The sequence below is a fragment of the Lynx rufus genome, unplaced genomic scaffold (genome assembly GCF_022079265.1).
Source record: "Lynx rufus isolate CCGP_SWC_20201006 ecotype Redwood Valley unplaced genomic scaffold, mLynRuf1.p SCAF_26, whole genome shotgun sequence".
Taxonomy (NCBI): domain Eukaryota; kingdom Metazoa; phylum Chordata; class Mammalia; order Carnivora; family Felidae; genus Lynx; species Lynx rufus.
The window spans coordinates 6,119,112-6,137,150 of NW_025814841.1; positions in this window are offsets into that span (position 1 = coordinate 6,119,112).

The window sequence follows — 18,039 nt, forward strand, 5'->3', positions numbered from 1 at the left end:
CTCCAAGTGAAGACGGCTCACCCAGGCTCGCGCGGCTTCACGTGGTCGTCCTGAACTTGGCCTCCGATAATCCGACATTTTCCCAGCCCGTTTTCCTTCCCACCCCGTCGCATACCCTAGGATTCCCCCTCTCCGGGCACCACAGAGCGATCTCTTCCCTGTAAATGGGAGAGACGTCTTCCTTTGCCAAGATGTCTCCCTACAGGAACCCATCCTCCAATGTGGTCCCTTCCGGAGGTCACCGGAATAGAGCGCATGGCAGCAAAGGCCGTAGAGGCTGGTACTAAAGCCGCCACTTGTGTTCTGGCTCCTTCCTGGAGAGGTAACCTCCCTTACTGCAGGTCTCTCGTCGTCTGGTATCTGGGATTGGGATGCCGTGGCCATCACAGCCAAGTGAGATGGACGGGAGGCAACCGTACGCCCTTCTCTGGCAGCAAGGACGGCCAATCCGGATAATGCCAGACAGATCCGGATCCTCCCAGTGTTTGGTGATTGAGCTACAAATAGACCCTCGGCTTTTTGCCTTTCATTTTGCAGATAACTGTAGTTGTAACTCATCAGAGGTCTACAAGACAGTCTCTGTGCACTAGTGCTTACAGAATTCTCAATGTGGAAAAGATCCTAGATGTGAATCAAGGTTAGGGAGCTCCTCCTATGCTTCTGACCTTCTGCTGGCAGGTTTACTTCCGTTCACCCAATACAGGATGTCTTTTTCAACCCTATGAATTGAAATTGGTCATTGCTCTCTGCCCTCTATTGGCACTTTGGTAGACCAGATACTCTAGGAGAAGCTTCATGTGGCCCTGTCTGCAGTTAGTGGGTGAGTGGGTGCCCTGCCTGTCTCTCTACTCAGACTGGGGGCTCCGTGAGGGCAGGTCGCACTCTTCCTGAATCCCTCCTGGCTCCCAGCACAGACTCTCATTCACAGGAGTTTAAAAAGGGCGCATGTAGTAGAGTTCCCATCTTCTGCTTTCCCTTCTACTGAGCCAAGAAATAGCGACCTATCCTAAGCAATGGGAGTCTGGCCTCCATGAGAATGGCTCCCATGTGTAGAGGGGTTTTTATTCAAGAATCTGGGGGCACCCTGGGTGGCTCAGTTGGTTAAGCTCTGACCCTTGATCTCAGCTCAGGCCTTGATCTCGGGGTGGTGAGTTGAAGCCCTGTGCTGGGCACGAAGCCTACTTAAAAAAGAAAAGGTGGGGGCGCCTGGGTGGCTCGTTCGGTTAAGCATCTGACTTCAGCTCAGGTCATGATCTCAACAGTTCGTCGGGGGGAGCCCCGCCTCGGGCTCTGTGCTGACAGCTCAGAGCCTGGAGCCTGCTTCGAATTCTGTCTCCCTCTCTCTCTGCCCCTCCCCTGCTTTCTCTCCCTCTCTCTCTCTCTCAAAGATAAATAAACATTAAAGAAAAAAAAAATCTGGTGAGACCAGAGAGAAGAGTTAGAATGTGCTCCAGATGTCCTGCCAGAATGAGCCCCAACAATATGTAGGGGCCTAAGTAAGCCCAAGTCTTACAGGCTTGTCCTCCTCTGTATGACCTTGGCTTAATGACAGGAAGCCACACGCTTCCTTTGGCCTAAGATGCCCGGAGCAGCGTCTGTCCTCCCATTAAGTGTTGTCAGGATGGTAGCTAAACCTCTCTGATTTTGCTGGATAATTTCCACTTCAAGTGTTCTGTCCCATCGCTCCCATCCATTCCCGTGTATGCGCCAGACCGTGCCATTTCCGGTTAAGAAAGCAGAGTTTGGACTCCCACTCTCCAAGAATCCTTCTTTTGGCTCTTCATACATCCACTCTGATCATTTGGGTTCCCCCTAAAGCGGACACAGGCAAGACACCGAGACAAGAACTCAATCGCAGTGTATTTGGGAGGTGCCAAAAAGAAAAAAAAAAAAAAACCGGAAACGGGAAAGAGACAAGAAAAAGAAGGCAGCTCATAAAGGATCTGCGATCTAGCCAGCTACCAGTGTGGGGTCACTTAATCCCGTCAGGGAAACTCTGGGGCTGGTGTCAAATGCAGTGTTGAGAGGTAGCTCGCCTCAAAGGGGTGGAGACCAGGGGGTCCTTCCCCGGTGCTCATCAGTCACTGGTTGCAGGATGCTGCCTTGGGGCTGCTCTCAACCTTCCATCTGTTAGCAGGTGGCACTCCAGGGTGAGCGGAAGTCCCTAGGCAGCAAGAAGATACCGGTGCTGGCAGGTAGAAGCTGGAGTGGTGTGTGGGGATTGCAAATGGCCAGGAGGCGTTGTGGGGCACTGGCCAAGTGCGCCTCACTTCCCCCTTCTAGGAGACACAGCTGTAATTCCCCTTGAGGGGCTGTGGCTTGTCATGCCGGAGAGCAAGGCCCTTTGAGAACAGGACCCAGGATATAAATCGGTGGCCAAAGAGACTGAAGAAAAAGACACCGAAAAATGTGGTGGGTAGGCACTAAGGCCGACTCTTCAGGCCTCCCGACTCTGCGTGGACCAGTCTGGTTAGTCACGTGGGGACTGGAGGCAGAGCTCAGAGCTGTTTCTAACAGGTGGGTGGGTGAGCCTGACCCCAGCCAGAGGCCCGAGGGTGTCCGGTTTCACGGGGACTTTAGCAGGAGAAAGCAGGAGGAATAAGCAGGCGTGGGACACGTCGGGGACTCATAGTTACTGGGGACCAAAGTCCTGCTACAGGGCAGCCCTTCCCATCCATTGGCTTATTCCAGCCTCACAACACCCCCTCCAGATCAGCACATGACCCCTGAGATGGCCCCCGGGGGTTGTGCCCGCTCAAAATGGCTTCCTCTTCTTCTGGGCGATGCTGATTTAGACCACGAGGTAGGGCGAGGGCTGCCAGTCGTGGTCTTCCATCGATCTGGCCACAGAGGCTGCTCCAGCTACCGTTCACCCTGGTTTTCTGGACAAGTATGCTAAAGCTCAGAAAGGTTAGGTCACATGCCGGAGCCACATATCTCCCCGGTGCTAGGGCCGGGAGACCCTCCGTGGATGTCTGGCTCCGAGGCCATTGCACTGGGTCCTCAGGTCAGTTTCAGCAACAGCATGTGGGCTAGTGTCAACGGGGAGCCAGAGCTGGCTTTTATTCGCAAGAGACCATCATCCATATTCTGTAATTCTGCAAGCCAGTTACCGTCGTGTTGTCAGCTTGGGGGTATTTACACCACAGAAATTGGCAAATGATACAAAACCGGGGCTTCCTCCCACCTGTTGTTAAATATTAAACACATGCATCTTGGAAATTCATGTCTTCCCTGGGCCCCACAGGGACATTCTCAATGTCCCTTTGATGTCCCACCAGATGCCTAGTGCCCACCTGATGTCTGAGTCTGGTAAGAAATGTCCCCAGTGGGGGGCGCCTGGGCGGCTCAGTCGGTTGAGCGTTCGACTTCGGCTCAGGTCATGATCTCGCGGCCTGTGGGTTCCAGCCCCGCGTCGGGCTCTGTGCCGATAGCTCGGAGCCTGGAGCCCGCTTCGGATTCTGTGTCTCCTCTCTCTGCCCCTCCCCCACTTGCGCTCTGTCTCTGTTTCTCTCTCAAAAATAAATAAACATTAAAAAGTATTAAAGAAAAAAAAAAAAGAGATGTCCCCAAAGAGTCCTAGGTACCTGGTTGGGCCTTCCCCAGCCTGCCATCAGGGGCAAGTGCAAAGCTTCTTCTGCTTTTGATCTTACACAGTTCAGCTCAGCTTGAGGCTCCCATAGAGTGTGCTGCGGGACTTGGCAATGACGTAATCCCTGCATCCAGGCCTGCCTCACCCGGGAAAGGGAAGAGTTTTAGGGGAGCTCACGCATGATCACCCCCAGCTTGCTTGTGGAGTCTTCCACAGAGAAAGGAGGAAAGAAGTTTCTTCCTGTGAGATGAGTGGGGAACCCAGAGTGTCATGGGCATGAGCACAGCTTCCTCTGGTTTGTCTTCATCACTCTTGGGCTGAGGTAGTCACAGCCCTTATTTCTAAGATCAGACCTTCTTGGGTCAGTTTCGGCTCTGGTCATTGAAAACAGAAGTCAATGACACAGTTTTAGGGAACAGACTATCCTCAAAGATACATCCCAAAATAGATACTCTACCTTGTGTGTGTGTGTGTGTGTGTGTGTGTGTGTGTGTGTGTCTGGTTGAGTTTTGTTTGTTGTTTTTCCCAGACTTGGGAGAGAGCCCTCCAGAAAAGCAAAAGTGGGAGACTTCTGTGGGCTTTGACTAGAAACCAGGATAAAACAAGTCAGAGGGGGCAGAGAGGTCTCCAGTTCCAAAGAGGAAACTGGGGGAGACGGGTTAATTCCTCCGGGTCACGAGGGTCCTTGCAGAAGGAAAAATTTCCAAAGCTAACAACATTCCTCTAAATGCCTGCCTGACAGCTTGGCCGAAATCCAGCTCAAAAATGCATTTGAAAATTTTAAGGCAACAACTTAGATAATTGTATTCAGAACTGGAAATAAGTGACCTTGGGCTAAAACTTCTCCAACCCAGTGGAACGATTTAAATGCACGTGTTAGTGCTGATATTTAATCCTCTACCAGCACCCAAGACAGCAGAACAATCCTTCCTTTCAAACTTTTTCAGCCTCCTCCCCTCACAGAACCTTCCAGGGCTAAGCAATTTGGACTTTAAAATGCTAGCTGTTCTTGCTTATTATCTCCCAGTAAAGTGCTACAAGGGTCTGAGTCCCATCTCCTGCCTTCTGCCCTAGTTGCTGCAGATCGTGTGGATGACATCAATGTGGCAGGGACTGTATAAGCCCCCCATGTTAAAATCTAACATTAAATGGCCGAGCACCATTTGACTCAGCTCAAAGAATAGGAGCCTGATGCTTTCTGTAATTTGCAGGCACACTCAGGCTGCAGGGCACCTCTAGAGGAATGAGCTTCCCCAGGTGTCAGACCTCAGGTACATGAAAACCCCTTGAAATGATGCCACATGGTGGCTCTTGGTCACATCTGAGCCATGGCTCTCCAGCTCTGGGAGGGCTTTCCTCCCTCATCTTTCCTCCCTCATCTGTCCCCAAAATGTGCTTTCCCCTCATCTGTCCAACCACCTGACACTTGGGCCCAGTCTGTCCTCACGACACATGCTAGGGTGATAAACCATCTACTCTGGGGGGGACGTAGTCAATATCTGTTACATTTCTCAACCTTTCCTTTGGTTCTGAGTTTTCAGAGGTGTCGTCTGATTTCGTCACATATGTGAATGCAACGTTGACACCTTCCAAGCTGACTTCTCACCCTCTGCAACATCTCCATCACGTTTCTTAAGGGGCATTGTTGAGAACCTTTGGACTTTGGAAGTCTTTTACCAAGATAGTTTTTTATAAAAAAAAAAATTCTGTTTCTCATTGCCAACTTGAATAAGTAACACCATTATTTTTACTTTGAATTTTTACTCTATATACAATACATACATATTTTGCTATAAATGTATGTTCCTGCCTAATTTAAGCCTTTAAAAACTCAAATCAAGTCAACTGCTTATTAGTATGTATGATGTGTTCAGGCTATGGACTAGCTAGGGAATTAAAGAAAATATAAGCTCTGTTATTTGGGCTCAAGGAACATAACATCTTGTTGGGGGAATAATAGAGGAGAGTATAGATACAGCACTGGGGTACATGGACAATAACAGACAGGAACCATCAGCCCAGGCACTAGTTTATAAGCCTGACATCTCCAGGAAAACAGGATCTCCACCACAACACTGGCCCAACATAGAGGATGGATGACAGCCAGATTCTTAACTAGCGACTCTTTCATAAACAGAACTGGAATGGCCTCTAGAAGGACAAGTGAAAAACCTATAAAGAACCTTGTGGAAAGCGTGAACTCATCCTTTTACCAGATCCTACTTGGAGAAACTCTGGCCCCTGCATTTCCAGGATGAGATGAAGGGAGACCCATGTGGCTCACAGAAAAAGCAGAGACTTCACCCATCTTGCGTGTATCCTATCCCCACGGCAGTAAGGCTTTGAACGTCCCTCACCTATGTCAAAGGGGTTCATTTGACCAAAGCTTGCTTAATTCATAAGAAGGTATCAGCTCCCCCCATTCTCGTCCCAATACCATACCAGTCCACATCTGATAGCTGACGGGCAATTATCAGGGAGAGAGGGAAGAGCAAGTTTTGTCCCCAGTTGTAGCTTTCCCTTGGGTCTTCCCCTGTGACCAGAGTCAGTCAATCAGGTGAATCCCAAGTTATACAAATCCAGCTGATGCAATTTAGAGGGAGAGAAAAAGCAAAAACACTTTATGGTCAAGGAGAGAATGTGTTTATCATCTTCCTTAATATATGATAACATTTAGAGTATCTGATGCTGGAAAAAACAGAGGCTTTCAAAATAATTTTGAAGCCCTATCCTTTCCTCTAAATAAGGAGTCCTCAATAAGTCCCCTGTTTTTATCTGAAGTCAACCCCAACCTGGGGCGCCTGGGTGGCTTAGTCGGTTAGGCGTCCAACTGCAGCTCAAATCATGATTTCACAGTTCGTGAGTTCGAGCCCCCTGTCGGGCTCTGTGCTCAAGCTCAGAGCCTGGAGCCTGCTTTGGATTCTGTGTCTCCCTCTCTCTCTCTGCCCACCCCCCACTCACACTCTCTCTCTCTCTTTCAAAAATAAATAAATGTTAAAAAAAATTGAAGTCACCCCCAACTTGCTGATTTATGCATCATCTTGATCAGTTGTCTGTTCAGAGTTCTAGTAGTTCTGTCTCTAAACTGCAATGACTTTGGCCAAATTGCTCGACCTCTGTGGTATTGTTTTCTTACCCTAAAAATGAAGCTGTGATCTCTAGGTTCCCTTCTAGTTCTTAAAATCTAAAATTCTGTGACTGTGCTGCACAGAGATAGACTTGCCCTCAAAGAAGTGTTCTTTATTTAGGGACTCATTTCTGTGGGTATTAATCTTCAGCAACCCAAGAAATGCACGGCGCCACAAATAGGCTGGGACAGAATACTTTCCCAGGAAACCTAGAATTTTCCAGAATGACCAGGGTGATCCACTCCCAGCAGCCTTTTCAGTCACACTTGGCCCAGAAAGAACCACACCATCTGCAGGGATGAGTAACTCTAAGAAAGTAGGGCAGTGATGAAAAGTAGGTGCAGCTGGATGGAATTTCAAGAAGCAAAGGCCTGACAAGCCGACAGTACATTACCATGCTATCAGCACGTGATTCTTGCAATGATCGGGTCTCTGGACGCCAATTGTTCTCCACACCGAGGCTTGCCCCTAGCCCGTGAAGAGTTTAAAGACGAGGCTGGGAGGGGAAGCAGAGCGAAGGGAGGGCGAGGCGCATTAACGTGTCACCTCGGCACTCACCTGAGCCCTGAACGAGGCGTGGTTCGTGCAAACGGTAACCGGCGCTTCTCCCGTGTGTCACGTACCGTATGGGCTTCCCCCGCCCTGCCCGCTGGGCCCGCAGGGTGCGTCAGATAGGTTGAAACAACTCTGGGATCCGGAAGATGGCTCGCCACCCATCGAACACTGTACCCAGACACTGCCTTGGCCTCAGGCACCGTGGGGGTTCTGCTGTGTCAGGGACCCAGCGCTGCAGTCGTTTTGTCTTTCAAATGAGAGACGGCAGGCAGCCCAAGAAGGGACAGTGTAGCGTGGGACTGCGGAGGGCTAGACGGCTCTGTGAGGAGCCTGTATCCCTGAGGCTGGAAAGTAGAAGATGCTGGCAGCTCTGGGAGTTCCGGCTTGGTGACCTGGCCTCCCTCACGGGCACTTTCATGACTTGCTCTGTCCACATTTCCTAGTCCAGGAGGCAAAGGGAACTTTCTCCATTCAACAGGAGAAACAGGGACTGCTCACCTTGGATGTGGAGATTCTGTCCTGTTGCATGCATTAGAAGATAGTGGCACCTAGGGGATCATACACACACATACACACACACACACACACACGCATATACACACACACACACACACACACTCACACATATGCACACACACATACACTCACACACACAGACACACACACAGACACACACACACACATACACACACATACACTCACACACACAGACACACACACACACACATACACACACATACACTCACACACACAGACACACACACACATATACACACACATACACACACACAGACACACACACATACACACACACACTCACACACAGACACACACACATATACACACACACATACACAGACACACACAGACACACACACACACATACACTCACACACACAGACACACACACATAGACACACACACACAGACACACACACACAGACACACACACACATACACACACACAGACACTCACACACACAGACACACACACATATACACACACAGACACACACACATATACACACACACACAGACACACAGACACACAGGAGTGCCCACTCTGGAGCCAGGCTCCTGCTGTGACTGTGGAGCCCCAGGCTTTCCAGCCCACTGGTGAAACCACACTCTGCTTTCTGTCCTGGGCAACGAGGGGTGGAACCAGAGGGACCAAGTACTGAAGAAAAGGTCCCGGTTTGGCATGAAAGTTGCTGAAGTTGCTGCTGTACCCACATAGGGGACTTCGGCCTCTGCCAGGGCAGTCGGAGCTCGAAACCCACTCCAGCATCCAAACCCTGTGGGGTCTCTGGGCACGAGTCCCTGGTAACTCCACACCACCCCAGACATTCCTGAACAGGAATGAACTCCATGCCTGTCCTCGGGCTACAGTTGCCCCTGCAGGGAAAGGCAGGTCGGGTGGGGCCCTTGGAGGAGGCTCCCAAAGAACACCTGCTCTGAGAAATGCTGTGAATGACTCACCACATGACGCTCGTCCCTCGAATTCAGCCCAGACTCTGTGCCCAGCCTGCCGGCAGGGCTTGGAGCAGTTGTAGAGTCATAAACCAAGAGGTGAGTCATAAACCAAGAGGCTGACCGTCTACACTCCTGAGGGACCCAAGACTTACTCATAAAAAGGCAGGCAGAACTCATTTCTATTCACCTTCTCTCCTTCTGGCCTCTCTTTGCCCACGGTGATGATGGCAAGTGCCACGGTATGTGCGAATATGCTTTTTCACTGCTTCCAAACTGTTGTTGAAAATTTCTAGACCATGTTAAGCAAAAAGAGTTAACTTGAGAAGGCTACACAGTCTATTAGCGTAGGTGATCAAATTACGCAGCCAATAATCTAAATCTGCACCTTCAATATGGTGGCCACTGGCTACACGCAACAAGTTAAATAAAATGAATTAAAATTTAGAATTCAGTCTCCCAGTTACACCAGCCACGTTTCAAGCGCTCCGCAGCTACTTGTGAGTGCAATAATGAACAGCTCTGTTATGTATTCCATCATCACAGAATTTCTATTGGACAGAGCTGATCTAAATACATAACAGGTATTAGGAATCCACTTAGCCATGCACTTATTTGTTTACTAAGCAAACAGATGGAGGGTCAGCCATAGGTAAGCACCTGTGGGGGGAACAAAGATGAAAAACAGGTGGTCCCTGCACCCCAGGAGTTTGTAACTGATTGGGAATCCATATGTGTAACCAAGCCACAGACTTTTCCATCCAGGGAATGAAACTACGCAGGAGTGAGCAGAATTCTTACAAAGAGCCAGCTTTAGGGAAGAAAAGCAGAAGAGTGAGTCAACCTGGTTGGACCTGAGCTTATAAATACTTCATCAGCATCTGCAGCAGATATGGGTGCAGTGAGTTAGCTTAGACCTGAGTGAAGGTGTCACAGAGCAATTAAGCCAAGAAAAGGGAAGCTCAGACCCAACCCCCAGAGCCTTCTGATTCTGCCCTGTAAAGAGGGCAATTTTGCGAATACAGCTGGTCCAAAAGAGGGCCATTTTCTCAGGCAATCACATCCCAACCAAAGGGCTTGTGTAGGTTAATTTTGCCCTTTGCCTCCTGGAATTCTTGAACACTGTGCTTCCCACCACACTTCTGAGAAAGTGTTCCAGCTGTTCCTTGTTTGAAGGATTTTCACTGAGTGATTTTTAAATGTTTTTACAAGGTGTTCAAATTGGGCAGCCGCATGTGATATGCATCAAGTACAGAGTCTGGACAAGCAATCACCAAGCACCAAGAGTGACCAGTTCTCAAGAACTTCTCAGCAAGGTCATCTTTGGGAGGGAATGCCCAAGGAAGAAAAACATCAGAAAACAAAGGGCAGACACTGGCTTTGTTAAGTAGAGATACTATCTGAAAATGACCATTTGAGTGGGAAGGAAGCACATGGGGAGATGCAGAAACCCAAATCCAAGCCCCCAGAAGGATGGGGGGGGCGGGGTATTTTCAACCTCGAGGGAGTTCTAATAACTTACAGCTGGGTGATGCGGTACCCCTGTCCTCTAAAGACATGTATGAATTTGCTTGGGGGGAATGTTTCTTAACATTGAGGGTTCACTGGAGATGGTGCGAGTCATCAGACCAGGCTACAGAAGTCTTCTGAAAGAAAGACTATGGAAACAGGAAACTATCTTTTTGTAATATTTTGAATAGGGTACACATTCGCAGGATTCAAACTTCAAAAAATATAAAAAGGTTCACAGTGAAAAGTCTCCTTTTCACACCCACCCCCATCTGCCTGGTTTCCAAACCTCTCTCACCTCTACTTGGGCAATCATTTTGCACCTCACCTAATTCCTTTATGTTTTTACAAGAGAACACAAATAGATATTCTCATTTCTCCTCCCCCATGTTATACACAAAATGCACCAACTGTTTATGCAGGCCTACCTTTTTCTTAACTGTCTTGTAGCTATCTTGGATATCTTGGATCCCTTCCCTGTCACGAGCACATCTCATTCTTTTTCTCAGTTGCATGATATTCTATTGTACGGAATCTGTCATCACCATCTACCCAATGGTACCCGATTGATGGGCACTTAGCGGCTCCCTATATGTCACCATTACAACAGTGTTCTAATTAATAACCCTGAATATGCATTATGTCACATGTGTACAAGTATATCTCTATAGTCAAATCCCAGAAGTGGAGCTCAAGGTATAAGCGGTTACAAGCTGGGTAGATATCGTCAAATTGCCTTCCACGGAGTTGTGCTAATTTACCTTCCACCAGCAGTGGTTGGTATTGCGACCAGACTGTGTTATCAAATTCTGGGATTTTTGCCCACATAATAGGTAAAAATGGGATCTGTGTAGAGAATTAATTTGCATTTCTCTTATGATGAGTGAGATTGAACATCTTTTGTATGTTAAAGAGCCATTTGTATTTCCTTTTCTGTGAACCAGCTAATCATATCTCTTGCACCTTCTTCTCTGGAGTTATTGGCTATATTTAAAAGTCAGTTTATTGATTTTTAAAATCGACTTTCTTTATCAATTTCAAGCTCTTTATTTATCAAGGACACTAGCCCTTGGTAACATGAGGAACAGTGAATATAAACACAACTAATCAAGAACTCTCTTGCTCAAAGATGTTTTCATGAGTTCCCATAAAATTCTTGACAAGGCAAGGCCTTCCATCCCCACTCCTCATGCTCTCCCCCAGCCCACCTTACGCATCACCTCAGGTCACCCCAGGTTTCTAGTTGTCCCTCTCTCACTTGATTTTCTTTCTTCTTTGTATTAGTTTTTTCCTCTTCCTGGGATGAAATTTCCCCTTTGTCCTCCTGGTAACTTCCCGCTAAACTTCTCAAGGCCTATGGCACTTCTCATTGGAAAGAGCAGGTGGAGGGGGAGGCTCCTGGGTGGCCCAGTTGGTTGAGCTTCTGACTCTTAATTTCAGCTCAGGTCATGGTCTTACGTTTCATGGGATCGAGCCCTGGGTTGAGCTCTGTGCTGACAGTGTGGAGCCCACTTGGGATTTCCTCTCTCTCCCTCTTTCTCTGCCTCTTTCTCTCTGTCCCCCCTTCTCTCTCTCTCTGTCTCTCAATATAAATAAATAAACTTTTTTTTTTTAAAGAGCAAGTGGGGACAAAAAGGAGTGACGACTTGAAACCGTGAGACTCTTTCCCCAAATCTTAGTGAATTGAGGGGAGAACCAGGCTGGGCAATAGACCACGAAGCAGTGGTAAGTCAGGAAGTGGCAGTCAGTCGGAGACCCTGAGAGAGGCAGGGCAGTGTGAGGCCCAGGGATGGGTGTGGCACAGTCCGCTAAGCGTCCGACTCTTGATATTGGCACAGGTCATGAGCTCACAGTTCGTGAGTTCAAGCCCCACATCGGTCTCTGTGTTGATGGCGTGGAGCCTGCTTGGGATTCTGTCTCTCCTTCTCTCTGCCCCTCCCCTGCATGTGTGCTCTTTTTCTCTCTCTCAAAATAAACAAATAAACTTAAAAAAATAAAGAACTCAGAGGTACCTTCTGGTAGGGACCTGCCCTAGGAGCAGCAGTTCAGCATATCCCACTCTGAGGCTCCCCCAAACACTCTTTTTCTTATGTTCACTCAATACATGGGTTTTTTTGACACCTACCATGTCCTAGGCACTTTGCTATGAATTGTAATGGTGATTACAACACCAGCCTGTCCCAGTCACTGTAGACTACCAGGAGAGATGGACACATACGGAAGCCAATGTCATATGTGCTTTGATGGAAGTGACCTCTGGGGTTTGAGGCAGCGCAGAGAGGCGGCTTGGCCCAGGTTTGGGGGTGTCATGAAGGCTTCCTAGCAAAAACGACTCCTACGTCCATTGGGACCCCTCAGAGAATGGCATCCCCATGGGAGGCCCCTGAGAGCATCTGTCCCGGGATAGGGCAGTGAGCTCTCCTGGGGCTTAGAAGGAGCCTCAAAGTGACATACTTGACTTCCAGGTAAAGGAGGAGACTTTAGAGAATCAAACTGAGAGATGCCTGCTTTCTTCCTTCTGATCATTCTGACCCAGACAGTCAAATTCCTGCACAACTTAATGCCTCAAGAAGTAATGTCTATGCAAATTCTAAGCCAAGAACAGAAGCTGTGCTTGGTAGAACCCATTCTGCCTCGTTCGTGGCTGACTTTTGTATTCGCTCTTAGCATTTCCTGACGCCATCTTCTGCACGGATCGCCTCCCCCACCCTCCTCCAACTCCTTTAAGGGTCTCAGATCTTCCCAGCAGTCTGACTGAGTATTTACGTAGTCTGGACACGGCGAGGCTACGTTGACCGGCAGTGAGGACTACAGACCATGGGTGCTTGGCTCTCAGGGCTTTCTCTTGGTTGCTGGTCCCCAAATTTGCCCCTCCCCCATGGGTCCTCAGGAGCCCTTGGGGTGGGCGGGGGGGGGAGGGAAAACTCTTCATTCAGAGTCTTCACTTCCACTGGGCACTAGTATAGACCTGCGAATTTCCTATGCGGCAGAGAAAAGAGCTGTGCTGAGTATGTTAGCTAATTCTTATTTAAAGCCCAGAGAGTCAGTCTTCATCCTTTATTGTGACCAGTTAGCGGAAGCAAGAAGTCAACAAGCCCGTAGGGCCAGTGCATGTAACAGGAAAGTGGATATGAGTGGCAACTTCTCTTTTTCCCCTTGCAACCTAGAATTCCCAAGGCCTGGCTGCCTGTTTTCTTTCATCAGAGGAAGCAACGACACGGGGGGACCTGTGTGGACCTGTGTGGCTCGTTCTTGCTCTGACAAGCACACGCCTCCACCAGGGTGCTAAATAAGGAAAGCCCCCTTGGACTTGCTTTCGGGACCTTCAATGAGAAATGAAGGCCAGTCCAGAAATCTGTATTGACTTACCTCCAGCACAGAGAGTCTGGGGTAATAGGAAGCTGATTGCTGTGCTGTTGTCTTATCTTCTCAGCCTAGCTACAAAAAGAATGCCGCTACCGTGGCTGCATCCGGACAGAACCTTCTAGGTCAGCTAGCTGTGGGGCAGCATCAGGCAACTTGGTCTTCGTAAAAGGACGAGAGGCTTTTTGCCGCAGAAGCTCCTGTGTCTCTAACATCTTAGAGAAGCAATAGACCAGCATCAAGGGTATAGGTCAGAGTTGATAAATATAGCATAGCTAAATTTCTCTCTCCTTTCTGTCCCTCTCTCACAAGAGACATTAGAACTAATCAATCACAGGACTTTTTTTCTTCTGAAAGCATGTACCCTGCCGAGAGCCATAGTTGCTGATACAGATTCTTGGGCTGCAGAGAAAGTGAAGAGAGGAGTATTGATCTCCTTTCCCGAGAAGGTTAAGTTTTATAGTTAACGGAGTCTAAAGGGATCCTTTGCTGACACTTTATAATTAGGAGCCCAAGTGGATTCATTTTTTTTTTCTCTTGGGGAGAAAAGCCCTGAGCTACTGGTTCACTGGGGCATCCTGACAGACAAGAGCAGGGGTGGGCCCAGGAGACCCTTTCCTGTCCCAGGAAGAGCCTACAAGACTGCACTGAGCATGTTGGAGATAGGAATGTAGAGCGGATACATGGTCTCCGAAGTCAATCCCCACCTCCCCCGGCGGCTGGGAGCCAAAAACCGGGGCTGCAGCCCGGGAGAAGGACACAGACGATCCGCTGCCCAGGCGTGAAGTTTCTGGTGATTCCTGATACCCAGGAAGGCTGGAGAAGAAAATAACTCCCACCAGCCTCCTCTTACATGGCTTCATTCATTCGTTTGTTTATTCACTGAGTCACCGACGTTTCCTGTGGCTCTATCTTTGGCCAGGCAGTAGGACTTAGCTGTGGGGGTATTAGCACGGATTCCTGCTTCTGAATCTTCTAACCTTCCCCAGCCATCTCCCCCTCAGTCCTCGGGTATGCATTGCTTTGGGTGTGGACTGACAGAAAGACAGACAACACCACTGAGATTGAAAACCAAGGCCAGGCTTTCCGTCTGCCAGAGCCTGGGATGTCAACAACCAAGGTCCTAGCAGGGACTTTTCTGGGTCATTTCTACATCTCGGTTGTGGGGGTCCTTACATGGTCACATGCTTTGTCAAAACACACAGAAGTGGACCCTAAAAAGAAGGCATTTTGCTTTATGTAAATTGCTACCTTAAGAATAAAGAAAGTATTAATATGCAGTGGAAAAAAGAAAACAAATGCGTACAATATGACACTCTTTATGTAAAAATCTGTAAATGCATGTAACACTAGAATATACTTTTTACATTTTTATTTTTAGAGAGGGAGAGAGAGAGAGTGCCCGAGTGGGGGAGAGGGGCGCGCGGGGGGGGGGGGGAGGGGGAGGGAGAGAATCCTAAGCAGACTCCACCCTCAGCACGGAGCCCACCTGGGATTTGATCCCGCGACTGACGGTGAGATGATAACCTGAGCTGAAATCAAGAGTCGGACGCTCAGCCAACGGAGCCACCCAGGCGCCCCTAGAATATACGTTTTAAGTGCACAAACAAGTTATAACAAAACAGAAATCTCTGAGGGACTGAGGAGCACTAGCTCTGGCATTGTCATTACTTGCAGAAGCTGGGGATAGCGGAGGTATTGGGCTCTATCTATAACGATTGATTTATTTTGTTTTTAAAAAAGAGGAGGATCGGAAGCAAATATGACAAAATGCTAAGGTCGGTTTGATCTTGGTAGTGGGTACAGAGGTCTCATATTATTTTCTGATCTTTCTGTAGGTTAAAACGCTTTATAAAAAAACTGGAGATATTTCAGCCACACACACACACACACACACACACACACGCGGCCCTAAATGTCTCCAGTTCTAAACAAGAGATTTGGAAGCTAGAGGCAAATAAATAACAGTGAAAATGAAAGCAAGAGAGTTCGTGAGTGGGGTAAATCCTGTGTTACCAGGCAGTGGTTGTAGGAAGAGACGTGGAGCAAGGGGTATCTGAGCCTCCTTTCCAGGGAAGAAGCCCAGAAGTGGCAAACCTTATAGTCCCCAGGGTCCTTGGAGGACCCGCGAACAGCTGGCAGAATTTCCCACATCCTGCAGCATACAGAGACAACACAGTACTTCCCACAACTCAACAGGGGCGTGGAAGGAGCTGAGACAAACAAGATCTGAGAGGAAGAGGGTCCCCAGAAGCGGCTGTGTATGCTACCCTTGGAACAGATGCCAAAAATAAATATTTGGGTGAGTTGTAGAAAAATAAAGAATTTTTTTGTGACTGGCCCCTTTAAGCTTGTATCCTTAGAACTTGGCTACATTTAGGATGGGTCAGCCAAGCCCCTGCTCTCAGGGGCCCACAGTCTGTCTGGGAGACAGAGAAGCAAGGAAACCATATCTACTGGGGATATGATGCCTTCGGGGGAAAGGGGTAATGAGTGACACGGGAGCTCCTGGCCCCAAAAACCGTTTTTGTGCGACTCCGCCGTCCCTCTCTCCAGTCCCACCTTTGGGATATATATGAGATATTATTGCTAGGCAACAAATCGCCTCGAAACTAAATGGCTTCAGATAATCAACACTTATCATGTCACAAAGTTGGTGTGGGCTAGGAATTTGGGAATGGCTTGGCCAGGTGGTTTTGGCTCGGGGTCTCTCAGAAGGATGCAGTCAGGACATGATCAGGGCTGCAGTCACTTGGAGGTTTGACTGGGGTGGGAGGGTCCACCGCCACCACAGCTCACTCAGATGCTCCTTGTTGCCAGGCCTTAGTTCCTTACCACGTGATCCTCCCCACGGGGTGCTTGAGCATCCTCACAGCATGGCAGCCGGCTTCCCCCAGAGTAAGCGATCCCAGAGAAAGAGCAAGGAAGACTACATCCTGATCCAAAGAAGCTCAGCCCACACTCTAGGGGAGAGAACTAAGCTCCACCTCCAGAAGTGGGGGTGGGGGGAGTATCAAATTATTTATGGACTTAGTTTAAAACCACCAAAGGGCAGGAAGGAAGTCAGATTTCCTGAATTGCCCCACTGTCCCGATCCCCCAAACGTGATGGATTATCGTGGGTCCAGTGGTAATAACATGAGGAAGCCCACGTGACAAGACTGGAATTGGGACTCAGACACAGTTGGGAAAGGTTAGGGGTCTAAATACAAGAGCATAGTCAAAACGATCACTGCTGGGATAGGGCTCTCAGGAAGCCAGCACGGGGTGGGGGGCGAGGAGTAGAAGTCAGGCGTGAACGCCGTCAGCCAAGGTCTGAGCTGTGCTTTTACGCAGGATGATAGGATCAAGGAGGGATGGGGCAGGGCCCGAGAGGGACCCAGGAGGGGGCCCCAGGCCCCAGGCCCAGGGCCGGACTGCCCAGTGGGCCCCCTAAACATGAGCTTTGAGACCCTCAGCGAACAAGATTCTTCAGCGAACAAGAATGTTGCAATCTAAATATCCCGAGTAAGTTCGTTATAATTTCAACACTTGGGTAAGTTTGTGAGTCAGTATTGTTGTAAGCTTGTGTTTTATGAGCCAGTATTGTTTTTATTTTAAATTTTATTCTGAATTACATAATGGGGATGGGGGGGGGATCGAGAATCTCTGAAGCAGAATTTGCCGATTGGCGTATCGTAGCGCACCGATAAACTGTTCGCGGGGAGGGCCTCCTCCAGAGCCGCGAAGCTAGTGGCCAGTACAGAGAACCTGCCATAAGGGGCAGCGGTGGGGGCTGACCTCCAGCCTGTGTCCTGTCCACCACGCCTGGCATCCTGGTGCAGGGACGAGCCAGCCTGCAGGGAAGGACACATTTTTGTTATTGCTAGTTTCCGCTAGCTGCTGGCTCGGCCAGTAGGTTATAGACCTGTTGAAATACGGATGCCTTTGGCCCTTGGGGAAGGAGGCCAGGCAGGCTAAGAGAGCACCCTGGAGCACCCAGGCCAGATCCCTTCTACCAGGAGCAGCCTGCCCAGTGTCCAAATGGGAAGGAAGGAAGGAAGGAAGGAAGGAAGGAAGGAAGGAAGGAAGAAAGGAGGGAGGGAGGGAGGGAGGGAAGGAAGGAAGGAAGGAAGGAAGGAAGGAAGGAAGGAAGAGGGAGAGAAGAAGGAAGGTAGGAAGGGAGGGAGGGAAGAAGGAAGGAAGGAAGGAAGGAAGGAAGGAAGGAAGGAAGGAAGGAAGGAGGGAAGGAAGGAAGGAAGAGGGAGAGAAGAAGGAAGGTAGGAAGGGAGGGAGGGAAGAAGGAAGGAAGGAAGGAAGGAAGGAGGGAGGGAGGGAGGGAAGGAAGGAAGGAAGGAAGGAAGGAAGGAAGGAAGGAAGAGGGAGAGAAGAAGGAAGGTAGGAAGGGAGGGAGGGAAGAAGGAAGGAAGGAAGGAAGGAAGGA